The following is a 10,389-nucleotide window of genomic DNA, read 5'->3' as shown; positions in this document are numbered from 1 at the left end:
AGAAATGATTGTCTGCAACCCCCTGCTGCTGAGATATTTCCAGTCTCAGAGAACTTATGGCTACTTGTGAAAGCTCCTATCTGGATAGAAGAGTAATAAACTTAAGGAAAACTGAAAGAGATGCCAAATAGTGTCATCTATGTTATTTAAACTGTTTAGAAACTGGAAAAAAACCACTCTGTTTATATCATGCATAGATTTAGTTTCTTGCTTAATAAGGAAAGCTGGAATTACACACTGCTTTTTGGAATATGAGTGCTGTATGATCACTTTGTAAAGCTGGGGAAAAGAGTAGGTTGCCTTAGACTGTTCCTGGAGGCAGTAGTGTAATTTGAGCCTTGGCACAGCTGGTATCTTTGACATTATCTGAGACCAAAGATCGTAGGGTTAGTAGCTATTAACTCTACATAAAGAGGCAGCAGTTAATGCACCTTCACAGTTGTTTGAAATTTCCATCCAGCAGAATAAATACTCAGTGCACAAGTTATGCATTGCACATAGCCTGTGTTAGTGCTTGTTAGAACCCCAGACTAATGCACTGACTTGCTCAGGGTCCTTCTATACCCCTCCTACATGGGGCTGTATGTCACATACACAAGTAAAAAAAACCCCAACACCAAAATCTGACATTTCAGTTAAAGTATATTTGAGTTATGAGTATATTTGGGTCTAGAGTGCAACATTACTGATTTCATTGTCTAAGGTCACCATCAATTTGAGGTCACTTGGTGAGAATTTTTGTAGTGCAAAACTGAGTGGCTGTAGTTTTGCTGCTGCTGGGGACCTGTGTATTGTTTCAGTGGAGTTAAGAAAGCTTCTTGCTATTCATGTGAACAAAGCTTATCAGAACTTGAACATATCAGTACTTCTGTAGTGAAGGATGTTCCCACTTGCCTGTCCTCTGAGATCCCCATTACTGAGAGGCATCTGTGTCTAGGATTTTCTGGAAATTATAGGTTTCTTAGGGCCAAATTAATCTTTTTAATGTATTGTCTGAAGAGGGTGTTTGGAAGGCAAACCGGCTACAAGTGCACTAAGAACACTGCTAGGTGGGCTGTTAGGAACTTCTGGAGACTATGCCACTTCTATCTTCCCATTCCTCCCTTTTTGAAGAAATATCAAGCTCCATGTAGCCAAATAGTAGTTTTATAAGATAGTGGACTTCTTCTGTCTGTGTTAGCTAGAAAACCCATTTAGCACTTTCCTCAGCTCTTCAAATACAACATACTTGGTATGGCAATTAACGAGATTTTCCTGGCCACAGCAGATAGAAGTTTGGGCATGGCAGTGTTGTGTTCACAGCAATTTGCTGCTAAGTAGAAATGTTGCTTAGTTTCATATCAACTGAAATGTTTTCAATGGATGCAGCTCCCATTCCAGATGTTCATTTTAAAAATTTAAACTCTGAAGCTATGAACATCTTGTCACACTTGGCTCTGGGGACAAAATGTTGATAGGACAGAATTTAATTGAGATAAATGCAACGAGGTAACAATATTACATGATATGACCTTACTGCAGACATTAAAAAATGTCTTGCAATGAGACACCTTAGCCTAACTAGCATGCTACCAAGATATTTTTCTTGGGCATTAATTTTCTCAGCATCTCCAGATATACCAATTGTCCTGTACCTAGGGAAATCAGTATTTTTATCCTCCTTTGCCCTACCATTCCTGAAGATGTGCAAAGTTAACTCCTGTTTATTTCGCTTCCTCAGCCAAACTGCACCGAATTAGTTCCTGATGCAACTTGATTAACTTCAGCACAGTGCCCTAAGGATTAGCTTGCTCCTTGCCAATCCCTAAGAGAAACACCAGTCCATTTAATCAGATTTAACTGACAAACAGCCTGAGTAAGATTCTTGCTTACCTTGATGTCAATTGTCTTCATAGTCTAAAAATGGCATGAACTGACTTATTCACTTTCAGATGCTTAAATGCCCTCAGTGTTGTGATAGCCTCGCGAAATTGAAAGCCTTAGGAAGCAGAGATCAAAGCAAGCTCCTTTGATAGTTTTGCTGTTTATGCAACAAATTCCCTCCTTATAGTATGTCATAATATGAATTCTGATGTCTTTCCAGTGATATTTAATCCAGGTCCCAAGTGAGATTTTTTTGGTCTATGTTATGGTATGATGGGTGTCCCATAGGGAATGACTCTCTCCTCCCTAATGTCTTCTGGAACTGGGTCACTATGCAACAGGATATTCATTAAAATATTCTATTCCTGAGTAACAAACCAAAATTGTGCTGTCGAGTTACAGGCTCATAAAAATAGGAGATGATTGTGTAAGGCTGAATGCTGAATCCTTTAAATGGAGACTTGAAAAATTACCTCCAGTGTTTTATATATAGATACATATGGATGCTTTACTTATGGTATAACTTTTACTATCTTGAGAGGAAGCACAAAAAGATTTGATTCCTCAAACAGAAATCACAAATGTGATTTGTGATTCAAATTGATCTACAGGTTTCTGCTGACAGAACTCATGACTCCATCTAAAGTAGCAAAACTTTTATTCTGCAATTCCAGTAGAATCAGTGGCTCAATAATATAGGAGGGAAAAAAAAGAAAAGAAAAAGGATCGTTACCCTTTATTTATGGAAGCTCAATCATACTGCAACAAGAACTCAAAATACACCAGAAAAGTTCCTGAGAACAGAATGACAAATTAATTTTATTCCTTAAAATGTAACTAGGTGGCATGCAAGTGTTCTTCTGGAGACAGTACTGTGGAACAGTTCTCTACTGCTTTTTTCAAGAACTGCTGCAATGACAGTAATTCCTTTCCTTGCTTCCAGGAGCTTCTCCATATTTCCTGTTTATTAGAATTGCTGATTTCTAAATGCCAACTTGGGATAAGAAATCAAGGACTGTATAGAAGCAATCCAGTTACTTGCCCTTTTGAGGACTTTCTCAAGGGATGTGAACACAACAAACTTGTCCACTCCCCCAAAAGTCAGTGCAGGGTGGGCAGTCCTAGAGCAAATTTCTCCCTGAAACAAGATGGATGAGTGAGGGTGGTTGTGCCCCAGAGGGCTATGCCTCAACAGTAGCACCACCTTCCAGGCAACATATTTACAGATTTGCCTCTAGTTGAAACATCTTTACCATTTTACAGAACGTAATTAGGATGCGCCTCTGGTTTGCAGTGTGGGGAGCAATGGGACCCATTAGGGTATGTCAAAATGCAGTGATATAACAGCAATACATGGGAGAAAACCAGATGTTCATACAAGAGGCTCTCTTTTGGAAATGCAGGCTGTTTGACACAAAGGGTTTCACACAGCATTGCTGGGTACATTGCTCTGTACAAGAGCTGGAGGAACACCAGAGCTGCACCAGCTATTGCCATCCCATAGAAGACCAGGTGAATAATTTCAGCGGACTATCATGAAAAAGCATCATGGTGCAATACTCAGTAATTGAGTGCTTGGATTAGCTGACATTGTTTGCTGTTTGCAGAACTGTTTCCAAAACTGTGATCATTTCACTGTTGTTTCTCATTTTCCTAGGCTGAAATGGAAATGACCTAGATTTCTATTCTGGTTCAGTGTAGTTGATTGGCTGGCTGTAGTTGATTGGTTGTTGCCACAAAGGTCTCTGAATTTCTTTTCTTATTCTCCTCATCCGTTGCATTGGTTTCAGTTTAGCATCTTGTCCTCCAAAGTGTTTTCAGGATTTTTTTTTCCCCCTCTCACATACAATTTCAAGCAGCTGTAAACATGCTGTATTGCTGGTGAGCAGACAGGAAACAGTTTGAAAGGGTAGGAAGGACATAAAAAAATGAACTCCCATCAGAAAAGAGCTTGAGTATCATCAGCTGTGCTTAGGTAGGTATTTGTACTTCCAGTGTGGTGATTAGACCCTTCACAGTTGGGCTGTTGGAGGGGATATGCAAACTTCTTATCATACAGCTTTCTGATAAACTGCTAAGAGCAAAATTCTAGATATACTCTGAATCTTTTAGCTAGAAGACAGCTTTAGCCAGATGTAGTGGGGCAAAATTCCCCTTGTACCCCGAGGATGGATTACTGTTCAGTGAGCAGTGGCTGCTGCCATCATCCCACAAATGGCTGTGTTCGCCTTGTCCTCTGTGTGTATGATATAGAGAGTGACCACAGATCCTCTGGTTGAAAAGATATGTAATCCAGCTCTTTATGCTTCTGGTCCTTGGTCCAAATGTCTTCTGTTTGAAGCACTGATGAAGAGAGAAGTTCTTTTTACTCCCATCTGGTTATGATTTATCTTCTCAGCCAGGCTCCCTTTGGCCAAGGCGGGGCCCAAGACAGGAACAGTCTCTCTCCCTCTTAATTACAGCCTTTACCCTTTGTTTTAACACAGAAACACTAGTAATTGGAGTACTGAAATGCCAGTAGGTATATGTGAACGTGGTGCCAGTTTACAAGGTGATATATTAAAGCTGATTCAAGTCTGTACACAATCTCTTTCTCATTACAGAGGTGTAATTAATCACTTTGTCTCATTAGTGCACTATTGGATTAAACAGTCATTTTAACCTTCCTCCCTATCTACTCTTACACAACAGATGCAAACTTCCTTTGGCAAATATGATCAAGCTTTGTATCTGTGTGGATGTGGCTCTGCAGAGATCTGCTAGTATTGAGTTGATTTTAGTCTTCTTATCATTCACTTGAACTTGAATGGCATGTTGAAGTCATTGTCTTGGAGAGCATCCCTGCTCCAGGCATCTCATTGGCTAAACTGAGGAATTTAGCCGGCTGGAGTCCAAGGTGGACTCCTTTGCTGATAAGGGTTACAGGGAAAGGAGCTAAAGGCAAGACACTGCCCCTCCTGTCCCTTCGCATCTGCTTTTCAGCTGAGGCTTTACGGCCTCTGTCCATGATCTTGGCCCAGACTCAGACTTGCTGGCTCGGGTTCCTGGCTTGGCCTCAGAGCAGCCTGGTTGCTGAGCTGGGTGTTGGGCTGCATCTGGCCATGGTCACTGTCTCTGGGCCCAAGAGGGGAAAGACTGATATTCTGTTTCCTCTGCCCTATCTGAAGAGGAGTTTAAAGATGATAAAAGGCAGTGGCGGTGAGCACAGGCACTTGGAGTTTGCAAAGCCAAAGACAGAGGACACACTGCACCATGCCAGGTGGGAGGTGCGTGAATTGGACGGGTTTGTTCCCAAGTGTCTGTGTCTTTTAAAATGATAGGCTGTTTCTGGAGATACAGATCCAAAGACCTCCCCCCACCTTGGGTGACCATGGGAGCTGTGAGGCCCCAAGAGGTGTGCAAGGGTTCCCAGTGGTGCCTCAATATCTGGAAGGATCCAGGTCCGTGTCATAACTCAGACCTTGTTGATGATGCCTCATAGGCCCTCATGGGGAGATATGTCAGGGAGGGATTTCTGCTACTTGTCACTCTGTTTCTTGTTTTTCTTTTAATATTGGCCAGGCAGATTCCCTCCTTGAAAATGAAAAAGAGCAAATAAGTATGACCCAATTTTGTGTAGAATTATAAAAATAACATTTTTCTCTATAAAATTATAATCCAGACCAAGATTTCCTGAGCTTCAACAGACTTAAAATGTTTCTGACCCTCTGAGATTCATTTTGCTCTCCTTAATTAGACTTGTTTCTTGAGGAAGCCAAAGGGTGGTTTACAGCTGTGTTTAGCTTGCATAACAAATGGTGAGGACTTTGCTGGGAAAAAGCTGGTGGTTTGGTACTTTCTTTGTGTCCACTGGTTTCTCCCAGAGAAAACAATTCTCTAGGGTCATGCAGGACTTTGCAGCTTGCATTAACTTGAAAAGATGTCTGAAGAGACTCTTAACAGGGCAGGAGGGAGGTTGGTGCCTAAGAGAATCCTTTTATCCCCTGCAGAGGCTCCTGGAGTTCAGCCCTAGCTACTCTGGCAAGGCATTGCATAGTTATCTGATTATAGCAAAATATATTCCCTGACTACATCTGAAACATTTTTTCATCTTTAATTGTATATGCTGGGAAGACTGAAAGACCTTCTGCTCTCTCAGCCTCTTAAAATCTTCTTTTATCTAGTGCATTTGAAATATTTTTGTAAATATCTTATACATATAATGGACTTCAATCTGTGCGATTTCAGCTTTACGCTTATGAAGAGAAATCTTACATTAAAAAATCAATGGTCAGACAGCAAGAGAAGGTCACTCCAAAGCAATCAGGCATGTACTGCAGGACCACAAAAGCAGGTTTGTTTTGATGCTATCCCAAGCTAGTAGGCTCTGCCATGTCCTGATATGTCTAAATAATGAGAAATCCCAAGCAAGCCTGAGCAGAAAAGCCCTAAATTATTTTCAGATCAGTGAATGTACTTGCCTGACTGTTTCTTAACACCTGCTCAACAGGGCTGGACCGTGGCCTCTTTCCATCTCCCTTTTACCCTGCACACCACCTGCACAGGCCTCAGCTCCTGTGAGGCCAGATGATATTCCTGGTTGATTGACATCACTCAGGACTTAGAGAAGTCAAAGACTGCTTTGGTCAGTGTTGTGCAGTAGATGATGGGTTGAATTAAGAAATCTTGGTTCCCCAGAACCAGGAGACTGATCCTCCTCCCCTTTAAGCCAAAGTAAATCAAGAGTGAGTCCACTGGAGCCAATGACATTTTGTTAGTATAAAGGCAGAGAAGAATACAAGTGTTTGAGTATTTGCCACTTAGACCTAGAGTGACTGTAGAAACATTTTTAACCAACATCTTGCAAAAGTCCTAGTTTCAGTGCAATAATGATGGGAACCCTAATGTAGGTGAGGTGCCAATGGGTGATTTTGTCATTGCTCCAGGCAAGCCTGACAGCAGAGCTCCAATCAACTCCTCTCTAACATCTTCTATCTTACATTTATTAAATTCCTGGTGCATTTCAGGCACAGAACTAATTGTTACCAGTTAATCAAGAGTTTGAAGGGGTGTAGAGTGATTAAAGCACATGTTGGTTGGCTGTCAGTGAGATGTAGAGACTGTGAAGAGGCAAAGCATTTTTCTTAGCACTGAAGAATTGGCTGCCCAAGTAAGGGAGATGTTTTCTTCTGGACAATTTATTGTGAAATCTTTATACCTACATCTTATTTTCTAGGCTTTAAATTGTTTCTCTTTTCTTCCCTAAAGATTAAACCTGATCCAAATTGGCCTATTTTAGCTATTGTTACAGGCGCTTCCCGAGTTGCAGTCTTTTACACATATTGCTGATTTGTTTGATTTCACTACAGTGCCTTTGCTATTACTCCACGCTTTGGGGGTAAGACTGTAAACTGCTGGTTCACAGTTGTCAGTTTTGAAACAAGAAAGCAACTGTTGGAAAAAAAACAGGTTTCATGATCCCCTCCCACTCAGATTTGGTATATCATCTATGAAATTACACTGTTGTCACATCCAGGGTGAGAAATATCCAGCCAGTGAGGGGGGAAATGTGTAAAGTCTGGCATCTCATGTTCAGGGCCAAAATGAGAACAAGTTATTTGGGAAATGCAGTAAAATAGAGGAGCTCCAGCTGAGGCAGAACTTTGTGTCCCCCAGGAGGTCCTGTGATATCAGACTTGGAGGTCACAGCACTTTGCAAACAAGCAAGGCTCCCTTTTACTACCCACCAGTAAAGTTGCCGTGCCCTGCAAGAGGAATAGGGGAAAGCTTCAGGCTCTCAGACCTTAAGCTGATGCTGACACCATAGGATTCATTTCATGGCTCCAGGACTCCTTGGAGAAAGTGCTTCAAAAAATATCCCAAATTCTCATTGCATTTCTGGCACAATAAATGAATTTGGAAAGAAACTGGATGCTAATGCTTACTGTACACACAGATCTTCTCAAAGGATTGCAGTCAGCATGGTTGTGTATGAAGCCTTTCTTTTCACTCCCTTACCTCCCAAGCTATTAAATTTCGTATTATAAAGCAGGCCACAGAGCCTTACTCAAGAACTCTATGGGCTGAAAGGAGAAAGAACTGCCATGACCCAAGCACCTCTCAGGAAACCCTCCTTGTTGATCAGGGTAGCTGGTGAAGATCTGCTTCCCTGGACACAGTGGGAGCAGGCTTTTCCTTGCCACTCATTGGAGGCTTCCCTTTCGCTTCTGCCTCTGACTGGGTTTTCTGGCAGCATTCAACACCTTCCAGCATCAGGGGGTTACACTTGTCTCCCAGATGGCTCTGGGCTGCCCAGCCCAGGCTGTGAAGCATTAAGATGTTCATTCACAATGGCACTGCTTGTGAATTTCCCTTTTTACTGAGAGAACTAAATCAGACAGCTTGATGTTACCCTCTAATTACTTTTTACTTCAAAAGAGGGCATTTTAATGCACCAGGGAGGACAAGAACTGCTGGAAGCTACAGCCCTGCTCCTCTCTAAAGAAACGATGGCCATGGTCCTGTCAGTGGAGCTGGAGCAAGGTTAGGGCTTGTTAGTGCTTCGGATACAATATTTAATCTTATTAAACTTATAATTTTTCTTCTATCAACTGAAAGAGAAAGGTATTATTGCTGGAGTAACAGGTAAAAAAAAAACCCAAAACAATACTGAGTGAGCTGCTGAGTTTTTCTTTTAGAAATGAGTTTTGAGGATCTCAACCAGTTGCAAGTCACAAGCATTTTGCAGCCATGTTGGTGACACATTAACTCACATCTCTTTAATTGCAGGGAGGGGTAAGGTGGCAGTACTGGGCTTGCTGAAATCAAGTGAACCTGCTATTGATTTTAATTGGGAGCAAACTCGGGTTTGGGTTGAGCTATGTCTTATGTGTGTGTGTGATTAAGGAAGGGGAAGAGAAAGGGAAGAAGTTCTATGGCTGTGTTCTTCACTTGTTCTTTACAAGAAGCTGGTGGTTATAAGGATGCACAGGCAAACGTCAGCTTCTTGAGTGTCTGTGGCCAGCAGTCGGGCAGGCATTGCTGCCATCCTCTGGAGAGCCAGGCTGAGGGATGCCTGCAAGAGCCACGGGGTGTCTGGGACAGGCCCCACAGCAGTGGTGGGATGGGCCCTCATGGTGTGGGGCGGGCATCACTCCACATGGCTTTGGGCCAGGGCCACTGGGTGTTGACCTGGCCTGCTCAAGGACTTTAAAAGCCAATTTACATTGCACTGGTCTCTGCCTGCAACAGCCAGAGTGGGAATCGTGCCCATGCTGCAGAAAATAGCTGGACACTAGAGCCACTGGTGCGAGCTGTTGTCCTCTGCCACTCATTCCATGCTCACATCCAAAAGGCACTGCTCACCTGGACACATAGTGCATGAATATTTCTTTTCAAAGGTGTCCTCCATACTGAAATCACAGACTCAGTTTCAATTCCATTTTTTATTCTGTAAAAGTTTAATATTTTGCTAAAAGATAGTTTAAAAAAATATTCAACCCGACAGTGTGATTGGAGTAAAGCTGTATGCAGACAGGTAAAAAGATAGCTAGAAAGCAGGAAAAGCAGGACATCTAATCACTGAAGAACAGTTACAAAAAGCAATAAAATTAATATCTACATTAAACTAGCAGTGCAAAGAAACAAACTGGAAGCAGCTTTACATTAAAAATACAGCTTTTTAAATACAGAAATAGCACCAATTTACAAAAGACAATCAGAAATGTAAACGTGGCAGATAGATTCAAGTATAAGTTATATGCTCATCCTCCTCAACAACTGTCTTGGGACAGAAAGGTTTCACAAACCCTGCAGAACATCCTGGGTACGCACTTCGCCTCAGTGCAAATACAAATTCTGCTTTTCCAAAGCTACTTTGCTGATGAGTTGTTCCTAGTTTATTTAACTTCTTAGCTTTCAGTGAAGGTAAAGATAGGAAAGGTAAACTCATTCCCTCATGACCATAAACTCTTCGCCCTCACTGGTCTAGTTCAGCAGCTCAGGTACTGAAAGTAGCCTTGATCCCTTTGCTGCCCAACAGCTTTGGTGGTCCCACTCTATTTTAGTGAAAATTTTGCATTGTCAAAACCAAGACAGCATATCAGCATCCTTCTTGTCCCAGACCCAAAATCTGCTTTCCCAAACATGACCCATTGAAGAGGGAGTCGATCCTCATTTCCAGACCTGCTGTATTTACGGAAACCCAAAACTAGAAGCAGAAATTGGAAACTGAAAATTCATTTTCAGTCCCTGCATTTTCAAGTATAATTAGGTTAGTTATGGCACACAGTAACATTACTGACAAAGAAAGGCAATTTTGGTGATGATGCTTCAACTGGAGCACACAGCCAACACTAGCTCTAATGCTCCTCTCTGCACCCAGCTGCCATTTCACTAAAAGGCAGCACTGTACTAGAGGGAAAGAGAAAAGACAAGTTTGGAGAATCAGCACCCACCATGTCACCTGGAACCCTAGCAGCCTGTTTCCTGCCCCAACAGCAAGACATGTATGTTAGCAGAAGTGCAGGGGCAGCGCTGTGCTAATTA

The sequence above is a fragment of the Manacus candei genome, unplaced genomic scaffold (assembly GCF_025592945.1).
Source record: "Manacus candei isolate 608988 ecotype Guabito, Panama unplaced genomic scaffold, ASM2559294v1 h1tg000043l, whole genome shotgun sequence".
In the NCBI taxonomy this organism is placed as follows: domain Eukaryota; kingdom Metazoa; phylum Chordata; class Aves; order Passeriformes; family Pipridae; genus Manacus; species Manacus candei.
The sequence above is the reverse complement of the archived record's forward strand: the minus strand, read 5'-3'. Positions refer to the sequence as shown.